We start from the raw sequence: 12252 nt of genomic DNA on the forward strand, positions 1-12252 counted from the left end.
TAGGCTTGTAGGATTGGTTTTGAAGTAGGTGGCCAGCCATACTCCATTGTGCTAACCTTTGTGAAGGTTTGAAGCTGTTTTATTCCTTTAGAGGAAGTTAAGCTGCCTTAAGGATCGTCTTGCTACCTATCTTTGAGGTGAAGCGATTCGCCTTTAGGACTTTTTGTGAATCCTTCTTTGGGAAGGGTGCAAGAGAGTGTAAAGACCTTGCGTCCAAGGAATGTTTTAACTCTATCTCGAATGGTGATCATCTAAGGATGGATCCGCCCATGAGATTGTTCTCCTATCTTTGAGGAGAAAAAGTAGCTATGTGATAGCAATACTTTTTAATGTGGGAAGCGTTGGATGCCCCCCTTCTTTTTGAGACTGGAATATTTATATTGCTGCAAGAAAATACTTAAAAAGAATATGGACAATAGAACCATTGCTTTTTATTGATAGGAGATACGCTTTATTACAGCAAGCGGGTCTTATATGTGAGCCTCATTAAAACCTTTAATAAGAAAAACCTCATGGGAAAAAAGCTTACTAAAGGAAAAAGAGTACTCAAGACCTTGTTTACATTCTATTTTCGGTCGAAATATTTGCGGAGATTTTGGAGATTCCATGTACGCGGCAGCGTATTTCCCTCCGTGTCTTGTATTTTAAATGTGGCGAACCCAATCTTGTCAACTATTCTGTATGGACCAGTCCAGTTGAGCCCTAGCTTTCCTTTTCCTTCCCTGGATTGGATTTTGTCGGCCTTGCGGAGCACGAGATGTCCTACATTCAAGTCTACTAGCTTGGCATTTTTGTCATGATAAGCTGCGATCCGCTGCTTGTACGCCGCCATACGTATATACGCCTTGTCTCTCCTATCTTCCACTTGATTAAGACTTTCCTTCAATCTTTGACTGTTTTCATCCTCACAATAGAATGCGACTTTGTCACTTGGGACCAGTATTTCAACTGGGATTACAGCTTCCACGCCATAAGAGAGGGCGAATGGTGTTTCGCCTGTGGCCGTTCTGGGAGTAGTGTGATAGGCCCATAGGACGCTTGTTAACTGATCCGCCCATTTTTTATCATGCTCTCCCAATCTTTTCTTTATTCCTTTAACGATCGTGCGGTTCGTAACTTCGGTCATACTGTTCGACTAAGGATAATAAACTGAGGCGAATATGTTCAGAATGCCCAATTTTTCACAGAAAGTTTTGAACTCTGCACAGTTGAATTGCGTTGCATTGTCAGTGATAATCGTGTGAGGAACACCATACCTTCCTACGATGTTATCTTTGACGAACTCCGCCATTCGTTCAGCATTGATAGAGGAGACAGCTTCAGCCTCTACCCATTTGGTGAAATGATCCACAGCCACTACAACATACTTCCTCTGTCTTCTTGTAGGAGGAAATGGCCCAACTATATCAATTCCCCAGACTGCAAAGGGTTGACCTTCAATGATGGGCCTTTGAAGGTGTTTAGCGGTGTGTGATTCATTTGCATGAATCTGACAATTATGGTAAGACCCCACCAATTTTTGTGCATCAAGTCCCGCTGTGGGCCAATAAAATCCTGCTAACCTGGATTTCTTCAAGATGGAGGTGGATGCCTCGTGAGCTCCACATACGCCTTCATGCAACTCCTTGAGGATCTGTTGACCCTCTTCTGGCACGATGCATTTCAGCCAAGGAAGGCTAAAAGACTTCCTGTACAGGCAATCATTCATCACGGAGAAATAAGCTGCCTTCCTGACTATCCACCGAGCCTCTTCCTTGTCCACAGGTAAAGTTCCATCTATCAAATACTGACGGATTGTAGACCTCCAATCACTCTCCACTGTCGTGAGTACGGATACCTCTTCCGAGGCGAATGCGGGAGCTGCTTTGACTTCAAATGGGCACTGAGGATCCGTCCAGGTTTCTTTGTTGGAAGCCATTTTAGCAAGGTGATCTGCTTCTGTGTTTGATCCTCGAGGTACATGGATCAGTTCCCAGTTAGTTTCTTTGGCTTCAAGGTGATCCAACAATCTTTTGACCTCAACAACGTATTTGGCCAAAACGTCATCTTTTACCTCGTAATTCTTGATCACTTGATTGACCATTAACTTGGAATCACTATAGATCACAATTCACTCTGGGGTGATTTCTTTCAGCAGACGCAGCCCCAATATTAGGGCCTCATATTCCGCTGTATTGTTGATCGCCAGGAAATCCAATTTTGCTGCGTACCGTAACTTTATATATTGGGGACCTTTGATTACGATGCCTATTCCTGCACCTTCCGCCGAGGAAGCTCCATCCGTATACATTGTCCATTCCTCGACTTTATATTTGGGAAGATTCACTCCCTCTTCAGTGAATTCATTCACAAAGTCTGCTAAGACTTGACTCTTCAAGGCTGATCTGCTCTCATATCGTACATCAAATTCTCCAAGGCGGATTGCCCACTCCATCAGTCTCCCCGAGGTCTCTGGTTTTTGCAATACCTTCCTCATGGGTATACTTGTACGTACTATGATAGTATATGCTTGAAAATAAGGCCTGAGGCGTATGGAGGTGGTGACAACTGCCAGTGCCATTTTGTCCAGCTTGGAATATCGGGTTTCAACATATTTTAATACTTTGCTCACGTAATAAATAGGATATTGCTGGCCCTCTTCTTCCCTTATCATGACCGTGCAAACAACCTTATCTGTGACTGAAACATACATGTAGAGATTCTCACCTTTCAAGGGACGACTCATAAGGGGTGGTTCCGTGAGAAACCGTTTAATCCCCTGGAAAGCTTTCTCGCAGTCCTCGTTCCACTCAAACGCCTTTTGCTTCTTGATTACTTCATAGAAGGGTTGGCATCACCGGACTGAACATGAGATGAACATGCCCAAGGCTACGATACGCCCATTAAGACGTTGCACTTCCCTTATATTCTGTGGCGCTTTCATCTCTAAAACTGCTTTGATTTTATATGGATTTGGGCTCACTCCCTTCTGGCTAATCATGAATCCCAAGAACTTTCCATATGTCCCCCCAAAGGTACACTTCTCCGGGTTCAACTTAATGTTATGATGTCGGAGTACGCCCAGTACCTCCTTTATGTCATCCGCATGCTTCTCTACAGTGGTACTTTTGATAATCATATCGTCCACATAGACAGAAAAGTTTTCACCTTTGCTTTCTACAAATATTTTGTTCATCATCCGCTGATAGGTTGCACCCACATTCTTAAGCCCAAAGGGCATGACTTTGAAGCAATAGGTGGCTTGGTGAGTCACGAATAAAGTTTTGATCCTATCCGAAGGCTCCATTGGGATCTGGTGATAACTCGATTTTACGTCGGTGAAGGAGTTCATGGCGTGTCTTGCGGTTCCATCTACTAGAATATCAATACATGGCAGGGGGTAGTTGTCTCTGGGAAAAGCTTTGTTGAGATCTGTGAAGTCAATACATATGCGGTATGATCCGCCCGCTTTCTTGACTAGAACCACATTCGCCAGCCATTGTGTGTAAAGTACCTCTTCAATGGCATCCGCCCGCTTGAGCTTAGCGATTTCTTCTTCTATTACCTTCTGCCTCTCAGGGCCATGGTTTCTTCGTTTTTGGGCCACAGGTACCGCGTCTTTGTCAATGTTGAGTTTGTGAGTGATCACATCCGGACTAATCCCGGGAAGGATCTCATCTTTCCATGCAAAGACATCTTCTGACTCATGGAGAACTTTGGTGATTGATTCCTTAATTTCTCCCTTGAGCCCTTTAGCCATCCGTACCTGTTTTTCATCCGCCATGAGGTACATGTCCGTTTCACCCAAGGCCATTGTGACCAGTTCTTCCTCGTCTTCATCTTTAGACTGTGGGCGAATCATTAACGATGCTGAATACGTCTCCTGAGCCACTCTTTGGTTTCCTCTGATCATTACACCTCCCTTGGCCGTGGGGATGTAAAGAGTTAAATGGCGTATGGAGATGAGAGCTGCAGCCTCGGAGATAAAGGGTCGCCCAAGGATGATATTGTAAGCTAACTGGCCATCCAGGATGGAGAACTCCAGATTGCCTTTCCAGATTTGATCTTCATCTGCCAACTCACAAACTAAGGTTACTTGGCCCTTTGTTTGGATGGTGTGTCCTGTTACTCCCAGAATGTCCACTATGGTGGTTTCCACTTGGATTGGGTCGACCATAAGTTTGGCGAATGCTCCTCTTGTGATGACATTGCATGAACTACCTGTATCAATCATCACTCTTTTCATCTCCCAGCCTTCCACCACCATAGTAATGACCAGGGCATCTACATATGGAGAGATCTCCGAACCGGTATCCGCAAAAGGGCGATTAAGTGATACCCTGTCTAGAGCAGTGGTTTTTGCCTTTTTCAACACAGGTTGGTACCCAGGTCCGCCTGCTATGACATTGATGGTCCCTTTTGCCTTCTTCTTCTGGTCATCTTTGGATCTATCACCATCTCCCTTATTTCCATCATTTTGGACGAACCGGTCCAACTTTCCCCTTTCGATAAGCCTTTCTATCTCTCTAGCTAACTCCCAGCATGCGTCCGTGTCATGGCCATTCTTCTTGTGGTATTTGCAATAATTTTTGGGATTTTTACCAGTTTTGGTGTACTCCCCCCCTTTTGGTTCGGGGTATGAAATGCTCCGCTTGTGTTGACTGTTCTCGATCCACATGAGCACTTCGCTTTTAGAGGCATTGAGTGGCGTAAATGATGATACAAATGCCGATTTGTTCTTAGAGCCTCTTCGCCGACCTCTAGATGATGAGTCCTGGTGTTTATCTTTCTCTTTATCACGATGGCGAGATTCGCCTCGGTCTTTCTTGGGCGGAGACAATGACTCCCGACGAATGTCATCTACCTCCATGAAATCCTTGCATCTTTCAATTAATTTTGCCATGGTTCTGGGCTTTTTTCGAATTAAATCTTCCTGCAAGCTTTTACACGTGGTATTTTTCGCTAGAGCCTCCGCTGCCATGGAGACATCCACATCAATAATTCGTATACACAATTTATTGAAATTGTCTACATACTCTGGAAGGGGTTCATTCGTATTCTGCTTTAATTCAAAAAGCTTCCGTGACTTGACTACTGGAGGAATACATCCGGCGAATTTAGTGCAAAATTCTCTACTCAATTGATCCCAACTGTCGATTGAACCAGGAGGCAAAGATTGGAACCAATCATAGGCGGGACCTCCTAAGGTGGTGATAAACACCCGGCATAAGACTGCCTCAGTTGTACGGTTAAGGCTGAGCAACATTCGATATTTTCTTGCATCGGCCTCCAGGTTGTCTCCACCTATGTAAAGGGGTATATTAGGTATTTTAAAATGCCTATCCGTTTCCTCAGCTTCGATCCACGTGGTAAAAGCAGAATCACGATTAGCGAATGGATTATACCGGACATCCTCTTCATTAATGCGGAGTACCACAGCTCTAACTCGATCATCAAAATTCTCTGGACCTGCCCTGGGGCTACCTCCTCGCGGAGATCGACTTGGAGGTCTCCTACGGGGAGATCTACTTGGAGAAGATGAAGAGCTGGAACCAGATGACGGATCTGATGGTGAACGTCCACCTCCACCACCGTGTCCGCCACCACCTTGTCCTCCACCTCCTTGTCCGCCACCACCTTGGCCATTATTGCCTCCATGGTCTCCTGAAGGAAGGTGCCTATCTTCTCCTTGGTACGGCGGTGGCGGTGGCCTATCTGAACATGGTATCTCTACTGGCCTCTTGCTTTGTCTACGACCAGTAGATGGGGGTGATCTACCCCTGTGGGAGGATCTTGGTCTCCGGGGCGAAGGTGATTTCGACCGCCTACTTTTCTCTTTTCTACGTTTTTTGTGCCTTCGACCTTCCAATCCACCCTCAGGGAGACTCGACCGCGGGAGGTTTGGATTACCTAATCCACCCAGATTTATCCTCTGACTTCCACCTGCTTCATCAGAAAATAATTGCCGATTGAGTGGCGGGTTATTACCAACTACGGTAGTAGTCACCATGGAATCTGTGGGTTGACTTTGGAAGAATGAAGAATCATGTGCGCTAGATCCTACAATGGCTTGTTGCCATTGAGATGACATAGGGTTAGTGCGCCGAAGCTCTGGTACTATCATGAACGACCTTAGGCGTCTCTCCATATCAGGGCCAAATGCTCTTCCTATGGCTCCCGCACATCTTTCAACGAATGCATCTGGCGACAGACTCCTTCCGTCCTGAGTTGCTGGAGTACTCACATCAATGCGTCCAGCGCTTGATTCGGGTTGGCTTGAGGGTGTTACCAAGGGCGTTTCGACCCTTGAGGAGGGGTTCTGTTCTCCATTTGTCATATCTTTTCTAATGTGAACAAAAACCCTTTATTTGATTAAGAGTTCCACCTTCACCACACCAATTGATGACTAGTGGAGAATTTTTCGATAGGAATCTGTCTCTGTGGGGGCGTCGTTGGGTTCGACGGGGGGAAGCTCCGATGCCAAAGTCAGTATAGGAGAACAAGAGAGCAAACTGAATTGACAAAGGGTAAGTAAGAGCGTACCTTGATAGCCTGAGACATAGGCTATATATAGTCACGAAGCCGTAACTTTCAGTAACTAGAAAGTCTCCATTAATGTTCCATTAATGGCGGTTACTAGTTTCCTTTAAGTTGGTTGTTTAGCTAATTGATAGCTCATTAATGGTCTTTATAGCCGGATCGGCCCAGCCGTTCTAATGGCGGATTGAGTGTTATTGGAGATTCGCCTCACAGGTTCGCTCGCGGGTCTCTTTTGGTGAGACCTTGGTGATCTGCCCATCGGATCTCTTTGTTTCAATACGCCGCGGTATTCCCGTATCAGTTGTTCAACACGTGGCATTCTTAGGCAAATATCTCTTTTGATCCTTGGGATAATATCACCATGTTATCACTAGATAATTCAACTTACTTGTGGCATTGTCGTTTAGGCCGTATAAACAAGAGACGCATGCTAAAGCTACATTCGGATGGGCTTATAGATCCAATCGATCCCGAATCATTGGAAACATGCGAATCATGTTTAAAAGGTAAAATGACAAAGACACCCTTTAGCAATAAAGGTGAGCGTGTATCAGACACTCTAGGACTCATTCATTCAGATGTATGCGGTCCTATGTCAGTCCAAGTAAGAGGAGGATTCAGATTCTTCATAAGCTTCATAGATGACCATACCCGATATGGTGACATCTACTTGATGAAGCACAAATCAGAAGCCTTTGAGAAATTCAAATGGTTCAAGAATGAAGTAGAAAATCAATTAGGAAATAAAATAAAGACGCTTCGATCTGATCGAGGTGGCGAATATCTTTCAGATGATTTTCTGAATTATCTAACTGAATGTGGGATATGCTCACAATGGACACCTCCCTATACACCACAACACAATGGTGTATCCGAGAGGACAAACCGTACCCTACTAGATATGGTACGATCTATGATGAGCATGGCCTTACTTCCAAAGACGTTCTGAGGCTATGCCTTAGAAACTGCCCTCTTCACCCTAAATCGAGTACCAACTAAATCCGCTAGTTCCACACCATATGAATTGTTCGTTGGTAGGAAACCCGTGTTTTCATTTATGAGAGTATGGGGTTGTTCAGCATTTGTCAAACGCATTGCGTCCGACAAACTAGATTCGAAATCTGATAAATGTTTCTTCATTGGATACCCTAAGGAAACTAAGGGATATTACTTCTATCATCCAGATGATTAGAAAGTAATAGTATCCAGGCACGCAACCTTCTTAGAGAAAGAGTTTCTCGAAGAAACACAAAAGGGAAGCATGATTGAACTTGACGAAGTTCAAGAAGAAGAAACACCGACTGAAACAACGGAGGCGGTTGAGGTACCCGAAGTAGTCCCATTAGATGAGACTCCAGTGCCACCTATTCGTAGATCACAAAGAGTTCGTGAACTCCCAGTTAGATATGGTTTTCTAGTGGGAGATGATAATGAGGTTCCCGTGTTAGAAGACGAACCCGAAAACTACGAAGAGGCTTTTACTAGTCCAGATTCTAAAGCATGGCTTGAGGCCATGGATTCTGAAATGGATTCCATGTATACTAACCAAGTGTGGACTTTGGTTGATCCACCCGAAGGGATAAAACCCATTGGGTGCAGATGGATCTTCAAAAAGAAGACAGACATGGATGGAAAGGTTAGCACCTACAAAGCTAGGTTAGTAGCGAAAGGATATCGTCAGAAGCAAGGAATTGATTATGATGAAACTTTATCTCCTGTGGCTATGTCCAAATCAGTCAGAATCATGCTTGCAATTGCCGCTCACTACGATTATGAGATTTGGCAAATGGATGTGAAAACAGCTTTCCTAACCGGAAACCTGCTTGAGGATGTATATATGATGCATTCTGAAGGTTTCATATCTAAGGATGCAAATAAAGTTTGCAAACTTCAGAGATCCATTTATGGACTCAAGCAAGCATCAAGAAGCTGGAATAAGCGTTTTGACGAAACCATAAAACAATTTGGTTTCGAACAAAATTGCGAAGAAGCTTGCATTTACAAGAAAGCAAGTGGGAGCTCTATAACATTTCTCATACTATATGTGGACGATATATTATTAATGGAAAATGACATTGCTCTACTATAGTCGGTAAAAGTATGGTTATCTGGTAACTTCTCAATGAAAGACCTTGGTGAAGCAGCTTATATACTTGGCATAAAGATCTACAGAGATAGATCGAGAAGACTCATTGGTCTTTCACAGGCTACATACATTGAAAAGGTGCTAAATCGGTTTAGCATGCTTGAATCGAAATGAGGTAACTTACCCATGCTACATGGAGTAAATTTAAACAATCATCAATGTCCTAAAACCGATGATGACAAAAGACGCATGGCTATAGTCCCGTACGCCAGCGCAATCGGTTCGATTATGTATGCTATGCTATGCACTAGACCTGACGTACATTCGCGTTATCTGTAACGAGTCGTTACCAAGGTAATCCGGTAGAAGAGCATTGGATTGCCGTCAAGAACATTCTTAAGTACTTGAGAAGAACTAAAGATATGTTCCTAGTGTACGGAGAAGGTGATCTGAAAATAGAAGGATTTTCAGACGCAAGTCATCTCACAGATGAGAATGATTTTAAATCCCAATCAGGATACCTGTTTATCTTGAATGGGGGCGCGGTCAGTTGGAAGAGTTCCAAGCAGGGAAGCGTAGCTTTCTCTACGACCGAGTCAGAGTATATCGCCGCTGCGGAAGCAGCAAAGGAAGCGGTTTGGATAAGAAAGTTCATTACAGAACTTTGTGTGGTGCCTGACATTGTAAATCCCACTACACTGTATTGTGATAAAAATGGAGCCATTGCGCAAGCAAAGGAACCACAGTCTCATAATGCGTCCAAGCATTACCTTAAGCGATACCACATCATAAGAGAGATTGTGGCTAGAGGAGATGTGAGAATAGAAAGAGTACCTACAGAGGACAACGTTGCAGATCCGTTGACAAAGCCCTTAACCCAGAGAGTACATGATCGTCATCTAACTTCTACTGGGATAAGTTTTAGAAACAATTGGCTTTAGTCCAAGTGGGAGTATGCTGGGGTTTAGTGTCCTATAGACAATTGTTCTAGGATACAAACTTAATATAAATGAATTGTTCTTTATATCATTTGTTTTAATGAGATATATGTTTTATAACTATATAAAGGCAATCCCTTTTAAGCACTAAATAAAGTCTAATAAAAGGAAATCCGTAAGTTTGTTTAAAGTGACTATAAAGTGTTCATACAAGCATGAAGTGAGACAAAACTTTATAATAAACTAATAAACTTAAAACCACCCCAAGTCAAGTGATATGTTTAGGATTGATATATCACTGTTGAGACTTGCATGTAACAATGTATTCTGTCCGACAAAAAGCTGATCTCACAAGCTTCATATATACAGATATCTGGACAGTTACATGGATCCGATGAAAAGTAGTTCATTAGGATTGGAGATCCGATTTTGAGATAACAGGATGGGTAGATTCATCCTTGTCACCTGTTCATCTCATTGGTATTAATAGGTATAACTAATCCTCAGACTCAAAGGAATATTAATTGGTATTCTGGATTACGGAATGTGACGCTTTGACTCTAGTGTAACATGATCCTTAACAGAGATGACTCTGGGGTGTGAACAGTAGACGTTGGGTATCACAGGAAGTGATTGCAGGATCGTTATATATTGGATTGAGCATTTATCACTCCCGATAAATGGGAGATACATCCAAGGATCGCTTGTGGAAGACTCGACTCTAAATCCTTGCAAGGTGATAGCTTAAGACTTGAAATACAGATTTCACTTAACCTATCTTTTTGAGTTGACTCGCCCTGTACAAGTAAAACGAACGTCTCGCTATATGTTACTTGACATCATCCATAGTCATAAGATTCAGTTCAAGGATGTAGTTGATAAATGATCGAATTATACTGTAACTAATACGGAAAGGTTAACGACAGAATCAACCTGTCTTCTTATGGCTCTGGGAGAATGATTACGTCTCGCTAATCACATACTCCGTACATCATTCCGTTATGCAAAGATTAAATATAATTCTTTGAAAATTAATTTAATAGTTGCATACGGCCAGAAGTAATAGGAACCTAATGGGTCACACATAAGACTTGGAACCTAAAAGAGAGATAGATGTTAATTAATTGATGGAAGCCCAATTGAGCCCAATAAGGCCCATGGACCATAAGGGGGTCGAAATTCATGTAGTAAAATACATGAATAATTAATTTGATTTTGTTAATTCTAATTAGATTAGGATTATGAATTAAATTAATTAAGAGATAAATAAGTTGGGAGTTTTAATTAGATTATAATACTCCTATTATTATCCAATAAGGTTATTATTATTATCCTTAATATATTATATATATAATGAGATAATAATTAGGAATTCTATTCCGAATTGAATTCCTATTCAATAACCTAATTCTATCTAACTAGGGATTAGATATAAGAGATTATAAATACCCCTCTATGGGAATTTCGGCTAATACACTAAGGCTAACCCTAGAGTGATTTTCGAAATCCTATATAGTGCAAGAGAGAGAATTTTCGACCCCTAGTTCGAGGACGAGATTTTCTACGGATTCTTTCCGATCAATTGATTTCATCTATTACTTTTATCCTTGATCTTGTGTTGATTAATTAGAGGCAATCTATTTTGGTTGCTATTCAACGGTTGATTCTAAATTAATCTTCCCGTGTTTTATTTCGTGCTTGGGAACTCAGAGAAGAGTTGTGGGCACTTCATTAACAACGGTAGATTGATCATCAAAAGGTAATTCTTCTTATCCCTCTTTATATGAAATAACGATTAACGGATCCTAGGGTTAATGGAAATAGGTTAAAAATTTTATATTTCGCTGCTATACCTTAGACTAATTTCCAACAGTTTCAGTTTAGTAATTTTTCGGTTTAATGATGTTTCAATTCAGTAATGTTTCAGTTCAGTAATATTTCAATTCCACGATGTTACAGTTTAATAATGTTTCATTTCAGTAATGTTTCATTTTAATAATGTTTCAGTTTAGTAATGTTTCACTTCAGTGATGTTTCAGTTCAATGATGTTTCATTTCAGTGATGTCTCAGTTTTATAATGTTTTAGTTTAGTAATGTTTCAATTTTGTAATATTTCAGTTTAGTGATGTTTGAGTTCAGTGATGTTTGAGTTAAGTGATGTTTCAATTTTGTAATGTTTCAGTTCAGTGATGTTACAGTTTAGTGATGTGCTCAGTGTTCTAAAAGTCGGCCAAATCGCCGACTAATCGGCCGATTAGTCGGGGAAATTCAGAACACTGACCGATTTTTTATAACTGGGCGGGTTAAGTCGGTGGTCCGATATATTTCCGCCTAGGCGGTTCAAGTCGGGATAAATCGGGGCAAGTCGGGTTAGGCGGCTAAAAATCGGGCCAGGCGGCTAAAAATTGGGTCAAATCATAAAATTATAAAAATTTTGCTACAAAATAAATAATACAAATAATTAATGATCACAACAACAACTAAAAATAATAAAACTAATTTACATAGCACTAAATAAAATTAATTTTAATATATTAAATTACGAATTAAATATTTTGAGGAAGAAAATAAAGAATTATTTGATGAATATGGAGAAGGTACTAGATATATTTTTTTATGAATATTTAATATATTATTTATGGATATTTTATTATTTATTTAAAGTAAATATTTATAATATTTAGATAATATTTATTAATATTATTTTT

The sequence above is a fragment of the Euphorbia lathyris genome, chromosome 7 (assembly GCF_963576675.1).
Source record: "Euphorbia lathyris chromosome 7, ddEupLath1.1, whole genome shotgun sequence".
NCBI lineage: Eukaryota > Viridiplantae > Streptophyta > Magnoliopsida > Malpighiales > Euphorbiaceae > Euphorbia > Euphorbia lathyris.